Here is a 15840-nt window from a genome sequence, read left to right on the forward strand (position 1 = left end):
GGATTTGCAAACACTCAGAGCTTGGAGGGAACCTGCATCAATATACAGTTTCATGAACATGGTGAAAGTGTGTTTAACTGTTTGTGGGTAAGTCTGTAAAGATTTCATTATCTTTCTCCGCTTTTTTTACTCATCCTCTCTAACCTTTTATGGAACGCTAGTGGATGTATGCGTGTGCATGTCCTGTGTGTGTAGGTGTGTTCTGTAAGTGATTGACAGAGTTGGTGTATATGATAACCATGAGAGTTACTGTAGGTCCTGAGTTACTACGAGATGTCCAGTGTCTGAAAGTCAGGGAAGTATCCAGTTCAGTTGTGTGCAGAGCTGATATTATATCATAACATGAGATCAACTTTATTGATTCCAATTTGGAAAAATGTTTCCGTCACAGCAGCATCTAAACAAGGCATTGTGCAAAAAGAGTAGAGTAGACAACATGAACAGTAAATAGAAACATCTCAACATTTGTACAATTCAATTAAAATCATATTGACAGTGAAAGACGTGTGTGTGTATATACACAAATATACATATATATGGTTAATCTATACATCTTTTTGAGGATTATTTTGTTTAAAAATAGCAAATTGTTTGCTTTTTCCGACCCCTTAAAATATTTAAATTTTTTCTATTTTGTCTTGTATAATGAACAGCTTGGGTCAGGTTTGGGTTTTTGACTGTTACCTTAAAAAAATAAGCAGTTGTATTGGATTTCGGGAAGCTGAGATTCACAAAAAAAACATTTGAAGTATCTCTGTGCTTAAAGAGAACATTTGCCACCTTCTAAGGCTATATCCAATCAGTATTGACGGTATCTGCATTAGATGTGTACGAGGTGGGAAACCTGGGTACCGGAAGTTTGCACGCCATGCATCCTGGGACATGTAGTCATTATAGAAACCATCTGAACATGGTATTACATTAATTGACCACATTAGACTAAACTGATTGGACATCCATTTAAAAGGTTGCATTTTTCCCATTAAAACCATACATCTATATATATTTGAATTGCAACAAGAGTGAAAGAACATGGAAGAGAAGAAGGTATAGTGTAAAGAGTAACCTGATTACTGCAGGAATGTGTTGTGCAGGGTCAAATGATTGGAAAATATCACCCAGCGGTTGGCCTGTATTTGCATTACTCTGCTGCGAGTGTGCATGCGTGTGAGTTGGGGTGCATGTGTGTGAAACAGTGGGTGAGTTAGGGTGCATGTGTGGTGAGTTGGGGTGCATGTGTGTGAAACAGTGGGTGAGTTAGGGTGCATGTGTGTGAGTTGGGGTGCATGTGTGTGAAAAACAGTGGGTGAGTTGGGGTGCAGTGTGTGTGAGTTTGGGGTGCATGTGGTGTGAAACAGTGGGTGAGTTAGGGTTGCATGGTGTGTGTGAAACAGTGGGTGAGTTAGGGTGCATGTGTGTGAAACAGTGGGGTGAGTTAGGGTGCATGGTGTGTGAGTTGGGGTGCATGTGTGTGAAACAGGTGGGTGAGTTAGGGTGCATGTGTGTGTGCAACAGTGGGGTGAGTGGGGTGCATGTGTGTGTGAAACAGTGGGTGAGTTGGGGTGCATGTGTGTGAAACAGTGGGTGAGTTAGGGTGCATGTGGTGAGTTGGGGTGCATGTGTGTGTGAAACAGTGGGTGAGTTAGGGTGCATGTGTGTGAGTTGGGGTGCATGTGTGTGTGAAACAGTGGGTGAGTTGGGGTGCATGTGTGTGTGAAACAGTGGGTGAGTTAGGGTGCATGTGTGTGAAACAGTGGGTGAGTTAGGGTGCATGTGTGTGAGTTGGGGTGCATGTGTGTGTGAAACAGTGGGTGAGTTAGGGTGCATGTGTGTGAGTTGGGGTGCATGTGTGTGTGAAACAGTGGGTGAGTTGGGGTGCATGTGTGTGAGTTGGGGTGCATGTGTGTGAAACAGTGGGTGAGTTAGGGTGCATGTGTGTGTGAAACAGTGGGTGAGTTAGGGTGCATGTGTGTGAAACAGTGGGTGAGTTAGGGTGCATGTGTGTGAGTTGGGGTGCATGTGTGTGAAACAGTGGGTGAGTTAGGGTGCATGTGTGTGAGTTGGGGGTGCATGTGTGTGTGAAACAGTGGGTGAGTTAGGGTGCATGTGTGTGAAACAGTGGGTGAGTTAGGGTGCATGTGTGTGAGTTGGGGTGCATGTGTGTGTGAAACAGTGGGTGAGTTATGGTGCATGTGTGTGAGTTGGGGTGCATGTGTGTGTGAAACAGTGGGTGAGTTACCCCTAGATTCCACCGGTCCTTCTGCGTTACGGCTGCGCCGCTGTTTTGATCCGGCCTCCTCCGGCGTCACCTACCGGGTGCGTTTCAGAAGCATTTCAGAAGCGGAGCGTCTTGCTTGCCGGCTCGCAGAGTTTTTGTTGATTTGGGCATATTTCCTGGACCGGCTACTTTGTACAGACACAGTTCATAATAATTGTAATATCCCAGTTAAAAACGACATGAATCAAAGATGTGTTGCTGTATTTTAGTGGTAAAAAAATGCATTCATCATCATAATTATTCTATATATATAATTTACACAGTGCCTGTAAACCGGAGGAGAACGCTGGCATTTATACTCCTACTTGAAAGACTACGGAGGGATAGGGTCTGCAAAATTAGTTTGTGTGTGTATATATATATATGCTATATATGCTCTGAACGTTCCACTTCCTGCCTGCCCGACATTACCTTACGGCTGCGTCGCGTCGAAAAATAGACTTCAATCCTATTTCGAGCGGAGCCCAGCGGCGAGGCGCTTCTGGGACACTTCTGAGCCGTAACACGGCGTGTCTGGTGGAATAGCACCCATTGACTAGAGTGGCCGCGATCCCTGGGGACGCCGCGGCGCGGCCGTAATGCGCCACAGACGGACCCGGTGGAATCTAGAGGTTAGGGTGCATGTGTGTGAAATAGTGTGTGAGTTGGGGTGCATGTGTGTGAGTTGGGGTGCATGTGTGTGAAACAGTGTGTGAGTTAGAGTGCATGTGTGTGAAACAGTGGGTGCAAAACGCTCCCTCTTCGCTCATGCAGCAGGGGTGGAGGTGATAGTAAGTGGCAACCTCATGGTGGTGCGGGAGGATATGAGTTCCTCCCTTCACTCATCGCCTCTTGTTCTCCCTTTGTCTTTGTCTGGGGAAATGGAATCTGCAGCTTATTGATATTAATAGCGCAGGGTCCGTGGTTGTAGAGGAGCTGAGAAGCTGGAGAGTGGAAACCTGATCCGGCTCGGCAGAACTGACAGTCCTACTCTACAGCGAGGAGAGGGGCTGGTTATAAAAAAAGGATTGCATAATGTACCATTTTGAGTTACTTGGTACCCAAGTGATTTCTGTTGTTGCTACCTCATGTACATACCTACATACTACATACTACCTGCACATTTTGGCAGCCAATGTTGTACATTTGACTCCACTATATTCCTTTGACAGCTTACAGAAAGTTATTTCAGTCAGATTTAGATGATTGGAAAATACAAAATATAAATAAATTCTTAAATTCACTTTGACATATAATTATACATTAAAAATCCATTAGCAGTATATAAAGGAATTCAAATCAGCTCCACCTTTACCAGCTGTGATGGACACATTAATGCATCAATAGTCCAGTTATATGAATCTGAAATAGGCCATTGCAATAATAATACAGGGTTGCCAACTCTCATGCATCTGGGGTGTGACACACGCTTTCACTCTCAATCTCACGCTGCCCAAACTATTCTCACACCAAAAACAAGATGAACCGGCGATCGTTTTTGGTTGGTTATTTACAATGTTGAGTTGACAGCTGCTCAAGCTGTCGATCCGCCCCCACCACTCTTAACAACGTTAACGGACAGCAGAGCAGTGCGAGCCGGTTGGTCAATCCCCGACCCGTATTGCGCATGCGCAGATGATCTGAGATCCAGTAGAAATGATTAAAAAGTAAAAGTCTAGGCCAAAATAGAGTCAGTGTGTATGAGAGTGAGAGTGTGTTAATTAATATATTTGGCAGTTTGGAGTAAGTCTGTAGATTTGTTTGTGTGTGTGTGTTTCATGTATAGGCCTCTCACGATAATTCATTTTGTTGGATACATTTTCCCGGAAATTATTGCGATAAACGATAATATTGTCGGCAATGACATAATGATAATATATAATAATAATAATTCAAGTACACCCTTTCAAACTGCTAGTCACATCCTCATGTAAATGGCAATTTATCGAGGTCAGAAAAGTTATCGAGTTCATTTTTATTTATCGTACGATAAGTCAATTAATAGCTTATCGCGACAGGCACACAATAAAACAGTGGAAACAAACATGTGTTTGACTTTCATTAGTGAATGAAACTTTGTGCCCTTTATAGTCTGAGTCCAATATTGTGTATTTGTATATATTGTATATCCTATATATATGCTAAGGTCCCGCTGCTGACACAATAGCAGTCATTTAGTGCGCCTATGTATAATCAAACCCATGATATCAAAATCTCACTCCCGCCAGGTACCCAAAGTTGGCAACCCTGTAATAATAAGTCATTACTTTTACTTTAAGTATATTTTGATTAAATAAGATTTTGAATGCAAGACTTTAACTTTAATAATTTAGTAATGCTCCTTTTACTTAACTTAAATATCTGAGTACTTAATCCACCACTGACTGTGTTGGCCCTTTGTGTGCAGTGCGTGATCAGAGTGAACTTTCTCGACTGATCTAAATTCAAACCAAAGTTTTTCATCGGTGTAGATCCTGAGCTGCCCCAGCTGCTTCTTCTCAGCTGACGAGATACTTCACAAAGTGCATTTTTCTGTGTTTTTTATCTCATGGATCAATAGATTAGAATTCCCCAAGGAGCACAGAGCAGTGTGCGCTGGATATCCACTTGATCGGGGCTTTTTGTATTCAACAAGCTCATTTAACTAGTGTAAAGAAATGTGCGGCCTTGTTTGTTTTGGGCTAGGATTGAAATTCCACTTCCTTTGGTATTAAGGCAGCAAAGCTCTCTGTTTGCTCTCTGTGTACTTTGTTCTTAACTCAGCAAAACGTGAGGGCAGGTCCAAGAGAATCAGGGGGGATCAGACAGGCCTGACATTCACCAGACTGCGCTGTTGCCTTTTAAGCTTAGAAAAAAAAAGGCATGGGAGGAAAGCAGCCAGAGTAAGTAAGGGCGAGTAAGTAAGGGCTGGCTGAATTGAAGTTGGTTTTAATTGGTGGGTTTTGTGTCTGTTTGCGTGTCAGAAAGTGCTGTTGTTTACAGTCTGTGTGGGTGTTACAATATAATGCCAAGATCCTGCCAATCACATCAAAAAGACCAAGAAAAAACCCCCCACAATGCTTGTTTTTACGAGACGTGGCAATGTTTTTCATTTAATCTGTCCTTTTTATTAAAAGCCCAGAAGAAAAGAAAATAGTGTGCTGTCAGCCCTTTTTTCTCAGCAGATCGGATCGTACAGTAAGCAGCTGCGTTTGTTAAGAAGTGACTCACGCTTTTGATTTTCCTGTGCACAGACAGTGACTTGGAAAATATCCTGTACACACCCTAAAAACAAACACCAATGACCCTGTATATACAGTAGATATCAGTGACTTTACACGGCTAAAACTCTCCTACGCCCTCGTCTTAGTTACACAATGCTTAGCGCTGTTAACCAGTGTCTCTACATCTTTGCTTCATTCAAACGCAGCACTGGGCCGTGGCGTGATAAATAGACCCTGTCAATTTATTCTAGGTGCTGATACTAAGTGATCGAAACATCCCGTATGGGGCTGTAAAGAACCGAGAGACAACTCTGGCAGCCTCCTATTGACAACCATCGAGTTGAGCATTAATTAATATGGTAATGATGTGTGAAGGTTCATTAACGAGCCGCCACAGAAGTAGCCACAGATACAGTATTAGGCGTGCTCGGAGTAATTAATGGAATAACTTTACTCAGTGGTAAATATTCATGGGCCCTCATCTTTTTGTCTGCAGCGTGTGAAGAGAGAGTGCAGCCTGTCCATTAGAGGAGCTGAAGAGCCGTCAATGCGGGGTCTTTTGTTGGGATCGGGTGCGTTTCAGTGGAGGGGTATTAATTCATATTTTTTTTGAACATGCAATCTTACAACAAAGCCAAAGGCACTGATAACGTACCTGGGACTAGAGAGCATATTGTGGAGCCGTGACCCCCTCACTAATAGGGAAGTCCACTTCACAGGTTTGTGGACAGAATAAAATGAGTCTTTGTTCGCGCTCAGATGTAACCGCAGCGGTTCATTACCATAGCAGAAAACCCTTCTGATTTCCATTTCCCTCTGAAAACAGGGTGTTTGCATGTTTTTGCCCCTTCACAATTACAATGAGGCCTGTGGTATTTGCATAGAGAATGGAAACATGTATTTGGATCCTCTCAAAAAGTGATTCCACAACAGGGGTCCTTGTACATCAGGGTCTACTAATAATAATACAACAACAACACAAATATTGAAATTAAGTCTAACACCTGTAAACTACAATTTGCAATTATCAGAATAACCTGAAACCCCTCCATTGGATTATTTTTGTATACTTCCGTAACGTAATTACATCACTATAACACTTCCACTTATTTTGGCTAGCGCTCCAACACATTGTACGTGATAAGGGGCGGGACATCTCTAAACGGTTGACCAATCACAACAGAACTGGCCAGCTAACCAATCAGAGCAGACTGGGCTCTGGTTTCAGACGAAGGGTGAAAAGAGGTGCTGCAGCACAGGCAGTATGAGAAAAATGAAGAGCTTTTTGAACATTAAAGCATGGAGACATGTCCCAGGAGAGACACTAAATACAGATATGAACCTGAAAATTAGCATAGTATTTTCTCTTTCAATAATAAGCTTAGAGTAAAAGATGGTTCAAATGATAAGCATATAATGTACCGTTGATCCTGCTAACTAAAAGTAAGCTTGACCCTAACTAATAATATAATTTAGCTGCTTACAAAACTAACCTAAACACATACAGTTGTATACTAATAGGGTAATACATCTGTAACATACATTTTGAATCTGAGGGTGAGTACGTGAGTTCATCTGTCAGGGTTGTTGGGGTCCTTACACCAAAAAGGATTGAACCTCTAAAGGAGTCTTGTAACTACTAAAAGATTTGCCAAAAGTCTTTGTTCCTTCTTTGTTTGACACAGAACTCCGGCACCCTCCTCCCGAGACTTTACAAGAGAACCTTGCAAAATGCGCCTCAGTTTCCTTTCGTCTTTTAAAATGGTTGCATTTTGATTCATATTCTCAGCTTAAGCCTCTTACTGAGCATGCACATAACCCACCTAGGTGGGTAATTATCTCAACCATGAGTTGTTCTATTCCCTACAATCTCAATGTGGGAGTGTGTGATGGGCTCGGTTTTCCCGACCGGGCGAAGCAGCGTGTGCTTGTTTATCCTCACCCTACGCTCTCCGCACCCCCACTGCTCTAAATGGCAATATTACAGCTTTGTGCTGTTTGAAATGGAGACAATTATCTGTTTAGGCATTACAAGATAGGCATTATGTTACATGGAGAAAAGGCGTACAGCTGCTATCAGGATCCCGTTGTTGCCTTTTTCTCTCCAATACAAATGTTCCGTCATTAAAATGATGGAACGTTTATCTAAATGGATGTTATGCGTTGGATAAACTCATTTAGCTCCTGGGGCTCTTTCAGGTGATGGGAATTAATGATGTTTAGGAGTTTGAAACTGAAAATATCTGTCATTTGTCACCACTCGCCATTGATTTACGATTCCATTGATGGTATGTTAATTGAAGTGTAATGAATCACAATAATAGGGTAGTTGTGTTGGAATGGTCCGTTTTGGAAGATTGTTCAACCCTCAGTAGAGTTCAGAGCGAGCTGCATGTTGACTCACTTTTTCAACAAGGGCATTTAACACATCATTAATGCTGGAACTGGGCAAGTCGGACCAGTGGTGTTTTTTTAATCTTTGCTCCGTCTGCTTTAGATAAACACTCGCTCAAACGCCTGGCCACAGTTTTGACTGCCAAATGTAAAACGGTAAAAAAGAACAGAGGCAGGGGGGGAGATGGGAGCTTCTTCTTTTTTTATTTCTTTCATATTTGGATATGCTTTAATGCTTTTATTCAAATGCACCTGAGATATTGCCCCACAGTCACTTCTTAGTTTACCATAAAAATAAGATTTAGTTTCCTTCTCTTTTCGTCTTTCCTTGGGTGAGTGCTCAGTTAGGAAAGCTGTGTGCATGCAGATGAGGGGGGGGGGGCGGGGGGAGTTGAGGCAGGTACAGGTGCATCATAAAGGGAGAGCAAGAAGAGCTTCTACTGTTGCTTTATGATACGTTTTTGTCTTGCAAATAAACCACTATCAGACAGCCCTATTGTTCCCTTGTTATCATCAGTGGGTGTAGTTGTAGTTAACAGATGGACATGCAAGGATGTGTGTGACAATAGTCAGCTACGGGACGGTAAACCTGAGGCTCGGAGCGGAAATACAGCAGAGGAATTGATTGTTTTCTCAAGATTTCGCAGATGAAAATAGTTTTTGATCAATTTCTAATCAACAGCAACTGGTGGGTGACTTGTAGCAGCATTTAGCTCACACCCATGTTCTCCGTGTTGCAACAAATCCTCTTGCAGGCACTTTAATTAAATCATGTTTACCAATAATTCTCCGTCTTGTGTCCGCAGGGCGAGGAGGCTGTCCTATCACCGGCGCTGGAACTGAAGATTGCTTTAAATAAGCAAGTCCTCGCAGAAGGTAAACACAACTATCCTTCACCGGACTCTGTGTGAATGCTGCATTGAATGGGCTTTAATCATTAACTGAATGCAGCCGGGTTGTCTTGTTTGTGTATTTTGCAGTGTGGGGGCAAAAGGGAGGGTTGGATCGACAGGTGCTCTCTGTCAGTGGTTTGAAAGAGCTACTCATGGTTAGTTTGAAAGAGACGGTTCCCCCTAAGGGTCAAAATTAAAGTTGGTTGTTTGAGAAATAGTTGTATATGTTGTTGAATAAATGAGGACATAAGGAAGAAAGGTTGCTCAACTCTGAGTGTTTTTACATGTTGACATTTGTTTGGAAAATGTTATGTGGTAATGCCACAAAAACAAAATTGTGTGTCGGGTGGGGGGCGGGGGGTTAACACACACTCAGTTGCTATTGTTGGCATGTCAGCCATTCTGCTGGATATCTCATATTCTTCGTGTGTGTGTGTGTGTGTGTGTGTGTGTGTGTGTGTGTGTGTGTGTGTGTGTGTGTGTGTGTGTGTGTGTGTGTGTGTGTTGTGTGTGTGTGTGTGTGTGGTGTGTGTGTGTGTGTGTGTGTGTGTGTGTGTGTGTGTGTGTGTGTGTGTGTGTGTGTGATGTGTGTGTGTGTGTGTGTGTGTGTGTGTGTGTGTGTGTGTGTGTGTGGTGTGTGTGTGTGTGTGTGTGTGTGTGTGTGTGTGTGTGTGTGTGTGTGTGTGTGTGTGTGTGTGTGTGTGTGTGTGTGTGTGTGTGTGTGTGTGTGTGTGTGTGTGTGTGTGTGTGTGTGTGTGTGTGTGTGTGTGTGTGTGTGTGTGTGTGTGTGTGTGTCCTACAGCTTCATCCTCACTTTCGTGTCTCTTCTCTTCCACTTGATCAGCGCGTTGTGACTTGTAGGTAGATAGGTGGGTCCTGTAATGTGCAAAAATGACTGTATGTTTAGTTAGAGGCTTTAAAAGAGTAGCACTGACTGTTGTTTTAAGCAACAACATACGTGAGATGAACCTTTGAGTTAATTATATGACTAATAACATACACAGCAACATGCTCTGCCCAGGGAGGGATATCCAAACATTACATGAGGAAGGGCATTGCTTTTCTTCTTGTGTTTGCAAACAATGATTTCCATATCATTATTATCATTAAATAAGGTCAATAGCTGTTTGTGTTTGAATGCAAAGTTTAAACTTAAATTAATTGGAACAAAAACATGCAGAAATGTTACAGCTAAAAAAAACAATATATATATTATAATAAAATAAATCATAAACATTTATTTCAAAATAAATCAATCTTACAAATCTCAATTTAAAGAGGACGTATTGTGCTTATTTTCAGGTTCATATTTTGTGTCTCTTCTTCCTCATACTGTCTGTGCTGCAGCACCTCTTTTCACCCTCTGTCTGAAACCAGAGCCCAGTCTGCTCTCCAGTCTGTTAGCTGGCCGGCTCTGTTGTGATTGGTCTACCACTTAGAGATGTCCCGCCCCTTAGCCTACTACTTACAATGTGTTGGAGCGATAGCAAAAGAAGTGCAAGTGTTACATAGTGATGTCATTATGAGTCCAATGCGGATGTTTCAGACGGGGGGGGGGGGAGTGTGTGGGAGGGAACTTGGGTCCTTTGCAGACCATTTACATTTACAACAACCTATACTACAGAAAAGATAAAACCCCCGAAAAGGTTAAAAGGGATTCTTTAAACTAAATGCTACATCGATGCGTTGATGGAACTGACCTGCCACTTTATATCTCTGATAGAGTGCCTCTTAAATCTTAAATACCAACATCTGCAGTTTCTTTAGAGACATGACAGCAACTGTCATCGTTACAGTTAACAAATAGGACTATTTTCCCCTTCATAGTCAGAGGAGGCCCTCATCCCCGCAATATGTGAAACAGCCTCCCTCTTTATTTGATTCAGACAATTACCCCCACATTTGGAGAACAGACTTGGAGCACATTGAAGTGCAGGATTCCTGTAGCTGTTGTTTATCTGGAGTGCATTCTCCACATAGTCCACAGTCCTCGGCTCCAGATGTAAGATCAGCCCTGACATCCTCCTGAACGGTCGTGTAATTAACGTTAATGTGGCAGAATCAGCCTGCTGATTGACACGACTTTCCAATGTGAGTTTGATTGCATCGCTAATGCAGAAATCCCTGCAGCAGCTTATGGGATTACCATGTCTTGGTGTTTAAAGCTCTTTTACGGCGCAGTAGCCTCTAATGCAGTGTATGTGTTTATGAGTGGAAGCATACTGTTCATTTGTGTCTCTTTAGGATATGCATCTTGAATTGACATGTAAGAGCAGTGTGACAAATGTTCTGATTCAGAGTCCCTCTCATCATCATAGTACTTTATCCTGAGGAAAATATGGGTGTTGTGCAAATTGCTCCTTTCAAAAAAATGTATATAGAATACAAATATTTAATTTAGTTAAATAAATATATTTATTCAAACATAATACAGGGGGTCCGCGGGGTCGTAAAAAGTATTAAAAGTTGATAAATCAATTTAGCGAAAATTAAGGCTATTAAAAATTATTAAACGGCATTTTCCAAGGTATCACATTTTGTAGCTTGTTTCCAATAAGTATATAAATGGTCCAAAGAGGTTGTATTCCACAGTGCACCTGAATGTAATCATTGCGTAGGTGTGTAGTGTGATTCTGTGTAGTTTATTTATGGCATCCCGTTGGATTTGACGTCATCTGAACAGGACATCGCACGCTCACTGCTTGATAGCGTGCGAAGGTCCGTTTACGCCGGTTGTTAAACAACATCGTTATGGGGAAATGCAAGTCTGCGTCCAAATGGTTGGAAGATGAGGAGGAAGGACAATCAATACTGTATATAGTCAATGTGAGGTAAAGTGTGTCGCCAAGGTAACCGGTTAAAACTCCAAGTGGCGATGAGGTCTTAAAATGTACGGAAAGGGTCTTAAAAAAGGTCTTAAAAGGAATTACATTTGACTTCAGGATTCCTGCATATACCCTGTAATATCTTAAAGTAAAATGTTCAAAACATACAATACAAAAATATATATTTCTATAAACATGAGAAGTTAATGTAAGAATGTGCAAAATAAAGTTATTGTGCTATATAACATGTATAGAACATATAGACAGTGGTTTATTAGTCTTAACAAGATCAGTATTGCTGACTTGCACAGTTTAAAAGGGTTCGCTGCTGATGGTGATCAGAATCAGAAATACTTGATTATTCCCACAACGGGGAAAATAAACGTCATATTGAAAATACTGTATGTGTGTGTAGGGCTTCCTCTAATGCAGTGGTTCTCAAATGGGGGTACGCGGACCCCTATGGGTACGTTGGAGTACTGCAGGGGGTACGTGAGATTTATTTTATGTTAATGAGAAAGAAAAAAACACAAGTAATGCATTTAAACAAGCTACTAATAGTAGATTAACTACTTTATTCAAAGTTTACAGTAATTCTGGATAATAAAATGGGAAAAATAAACGGGGTGCTCTCTTTTCCTCTCCCTCTCCTGACAGCCCGTCAGTCTCGTGCAGCTCGCTGAACCTGTACTAAGTGACCCGACAGTAAAGAATAAATATATTTATAACTAGTTTAGCTTGTTCCAGAGTAGATAAACTAGCTAAGTGTGTTAGGTCTAACTCTTAGTGTATTTCATTTTGCTCCACTCAACAGTCCGTCACAGCGGCGGAGCTGTGATCATGCAGAGCTGCGTGTTCTCCGTCAGCAGCAGATCTGATCTCTGATCTCTCTCGCGTCCGATTATACTTCACTCGCGTTTATGTCCAAATCTATCAGATCTAGCTAGTTCTAGTTAATTATATGACTGCCTGCTTATCAAAGGACACCTAAACAATAAGCGTTGCTTGGCAACGGCGTGTGGCCGCAAAGTATAGCGCAGCATTATGTATATGTTTTATATGAGGGGTCAAAATCCCATGCTCATAAAATGCTCATATATTTTTTATCTTCATTCCTCACGCCCCAAAATAAATAAATAAATAGATATACCAATTTTAGGAAAAGTAAGGAAGTTTGAGCAGTGTGGGTTTTATATGAACAGAGTTACACATATTTCAAAACACAAAGTGTAATAACTGCAGTTGCCTCCCTGTCAGCATGACAAAGGTCCTCAGTGGAGCTCAAGCCCATGTTTCACTACATTGTAAGTACAACTTATTAAAAAGATCAGTTCAAAGCAACTAATGTCGTCTTAGTGTTATTGCATGATGTTAAAATTGGTTTGCCATGAATTTAGTGACGGTTTGTAAACATTTAAATGTAGCATTTAAGTGTTTCTCAGTTACAAGGTTGTTGTTTTAATAAATCAGACACAGATGGTGCAGCACTGTAGGCTACTGTACCTCTTTATAAGCATTTTTCCTTAACAAATTGTGTTTGCGCTGATCAGGGGGTACGTGGCTGAATTTTTTTTTCAAAGTGGGAACATTATTGAAATAAGTTTGAGAACCACTGCTCTAATGTGTGTGTGTTTTGTGTTGTTGTCCTGCTTTCTTCGGCCAGTTTACAACCGCCTTCCCAGAAAAGCGCCTCTGCTTAGAAGAATCCTCAGATATCCCAAAACATGAGTCTATTTTCTGAGGCCTTCAAAAATGTTATCATCTTCATTTGAATTTCATGACTCCATGTAAGGAAGAGAAACACACTCTTGTAATTCGTCCTTTGCTGTAAATGCTTTGGTTTATATTGCTTTATTTAATCCACTTTTTTTTATGGAAGTGTTGAGAATAAACAAGTGGATTCACGAGTTGGCCCCGCTGAAAGGTCGTGTGCAGATTTATGCCGGGATGAAAATAGGGCCTCGGTAATCGCTCCCTTGACTGCGTTTATTGCTTACTTTAAAAAAGTAATTTCTTTATATCAGCATCAAGCTGAAAATGGCCATGTATTAGTATTAGGCTTGGTAAGCTTCTAATTCTGTGGCATTTACAGCTGGCTGTGTTTCCATGCATTTATAACACTTTGATTCTTAAGAGCTCCCTTTAATCGCTTACGCCTAGCTCTGAACATAATAAACAACTTGCCGTGGCGAAAGTGCCACATGGGGGAGATTTCCGGCAAGACAGTTAAACGCTCCTGTCACCGGCGGCTTTTTGTTGCTGTGTTTTTCACGCACTGTGAGTACTGTAATCTACTCTCGGCTGTAGTTAAAGACGGTGACAGGCAGAATAGATGCAAGGCAGCGTGAAAATGAAAAATGATCGTCCCCTACAAAGACGTCACGACGGAGGCTGAGCCCATAAAGCGGCCGGCGAGCTTCCTGTTGATTGAGATCACAGGAAGTGTCAAAGCCTTCGAAACACCCTCACCTGGCTCTCCTATCTGATGCTCCCTCACATCAGCTGCTATCTGAACACACGCTGGCACATCGCCCGCCTCCCTATTGTATGCTTAAACAGGTTTAAATGCATGCCTGATGCTGGATACAATATGTCACACAACAAAGCAACATTCTCTCGCATTTCCTCTACAACTTTCATGTGAATTATCTTCTGCTGTGAGGCCGATAATGTTATCCTAGATGTGTTATCTCGGAGATACTTTTTCTGCGAGGGGAAAACGCAACTTTCAATCTATTTTTCTATCAGCGCCAAACAGATGTGTGAAAAAATTGATATACTTTATTAATCCCCGTGGGGAAATTGTTTCTCTGCATTTGACCCATCCTGTTTTAGGAGCAGTGTGCTGCCATTTTGAACGGCGCCCCGTGTGTCTTCTTTTGGTCTGAAAACGTATCGCCGGACGTATAAACTCCGGTCTGCTGGGAGAGCTTTGATAACGTCTGGCTGCTACCAGGTGCAGACAGACAACGTGACACGGCCTTTGTGAGAGATTGACTGAGGAGGCAGGAGTAAGCAAGTTCCATCCGCAGATGAGTTGTCTTACGGCAAGATGAAAAGGAAATCAAAAATGTTAGGAAGGAAAAACAAATGCTCTGGCCCGGTGAAAGATGAAATACAATTTGTCTTCAGAGCAAAATGACTATACAGGGCTTGTTCTCTGGTAGCCCAGACTGCCTTCACTGAAAAACAATATACTGTACTTTGACTGGAGGGATATGAAAAAAAACTAAACAAAAATGTATGACGTTTTTTTTATTTTAATAAAAAGTCAAAAAACAAAGATAATCATTTTTATTTAAGTTTTGTAATATTTACATTTTTTTATTTTAGAATTTAAAAAAAAAAGGGAATCTGTACAAACCCAATTATTATTATTTTTTTGTTACTCTATAAATTACTGACAACTTTTTCTCATTTAAAATAAAAATGTTGGGGAGTTTGTTTGCAGAAATTGTCCAAAAATGTAGTTTGAGACCTTGAATAATGCAAATAAAATAAGTTCATTTTCATTCATAAACGACATGTCTTTTTATTTATTTAGGAAGAGTTCAGAAATCAATATTTGGTCAATCCTGATTTAAAACCACAGTTTGGATGGGTCCTGCCGTCATCTTCATATACCTTTATCAGGGGTGTCAAACTCAATTTCATCACGGGCCACATCAGCATGATGGTTGCACTCAAAGGGCCGGTTGTAACTTTAAGACTATATAAAAATACTTATATAAATATTGAATATATATAAAATAATGTATTATAATATTACATTATTGCCTCTGCATTGGATTATTATCAGATAGGGTAATAACTTCACGATTAACTACTACTTCTGAAAGAAGTCTAGGGAAAATAATTGCAAGTCTCTTCTGCAAGAATGTCACAATATGATTTTAAAAGAAAAGCCACATTCTGGAGAAACAAAAAAAAAAGAAGTGACATTTTGAGAAAAAAAAAATGTTTGAGAAAAAGGCTAATTCTAAGAAAAAAGGCATATTTTTTTTTTACAAAAAGTCACATTCTGAGAGAAAATGCATATGTTGAAGAAAAAAAGTCAAATTCTGAGAAAAAGTCAAATTTAAGATGCATTGTGGGACATGTAGTTTATGGGCAACGTGCTTCTGTAAAGTAGCATGTAACCGTATAATATTATATTCTTTGCAAGCTCTTGTGGGGCCACAACAATGAAGTCGCGGGCCGGATTTTGCCCCCGGGCCTTGAGTTTGACACCCCTGCCTTATATACATCATAATAATAATAGATTAATT

General features: G+C 41.0%; 1 protein-coding gene across 14 annotated transcripts in view; it reads left to right on the top strand.

The window, feature by feature from the left end:
• The window catches only part of foxp1b (forkhead box P1b), a 210224-nt gene that overhangs the window by 70329 nt on the left and 124055 nt on the right, over positions 1 to 15840 (top strand). For 12 of the 14 annotated variants that reach the window (XR_004568602.1, XM_034212290.1, XM_034212288.1 and 9 more), the window contains one exon: positions 8661 to 8730. The exons of 1 other annotated variant lie outside the window; for it this stretch is intronic. The gene's annotated coding sequence lies outside the window, so the exon portion shown is untranslated. Of the gene's footprint in view, positions 88 to 8660; positions 8731 to 15840 lie in introns of all 14 variants that reach the window. One more of the 14 variants, XM_034212291.1, reaches the window with a different exon arrangement.

The sequence above is a fragment of the Gymnodraco acuticeps genome, unplaced genomic scaffold, assembly GCF_902827175.1.
Source record: "Gymnodraco acuticeps unplaced genomic scaffold, fGymAcu1.1, whole genome shotgun sequence".
Taxonomy (NCBI): Eukaryota; Metazoa; Chordata; class Actinopteri; order Perciformes; family Bathydraconidae; genus Gymnodraco; species Gymnodraco acuticeps.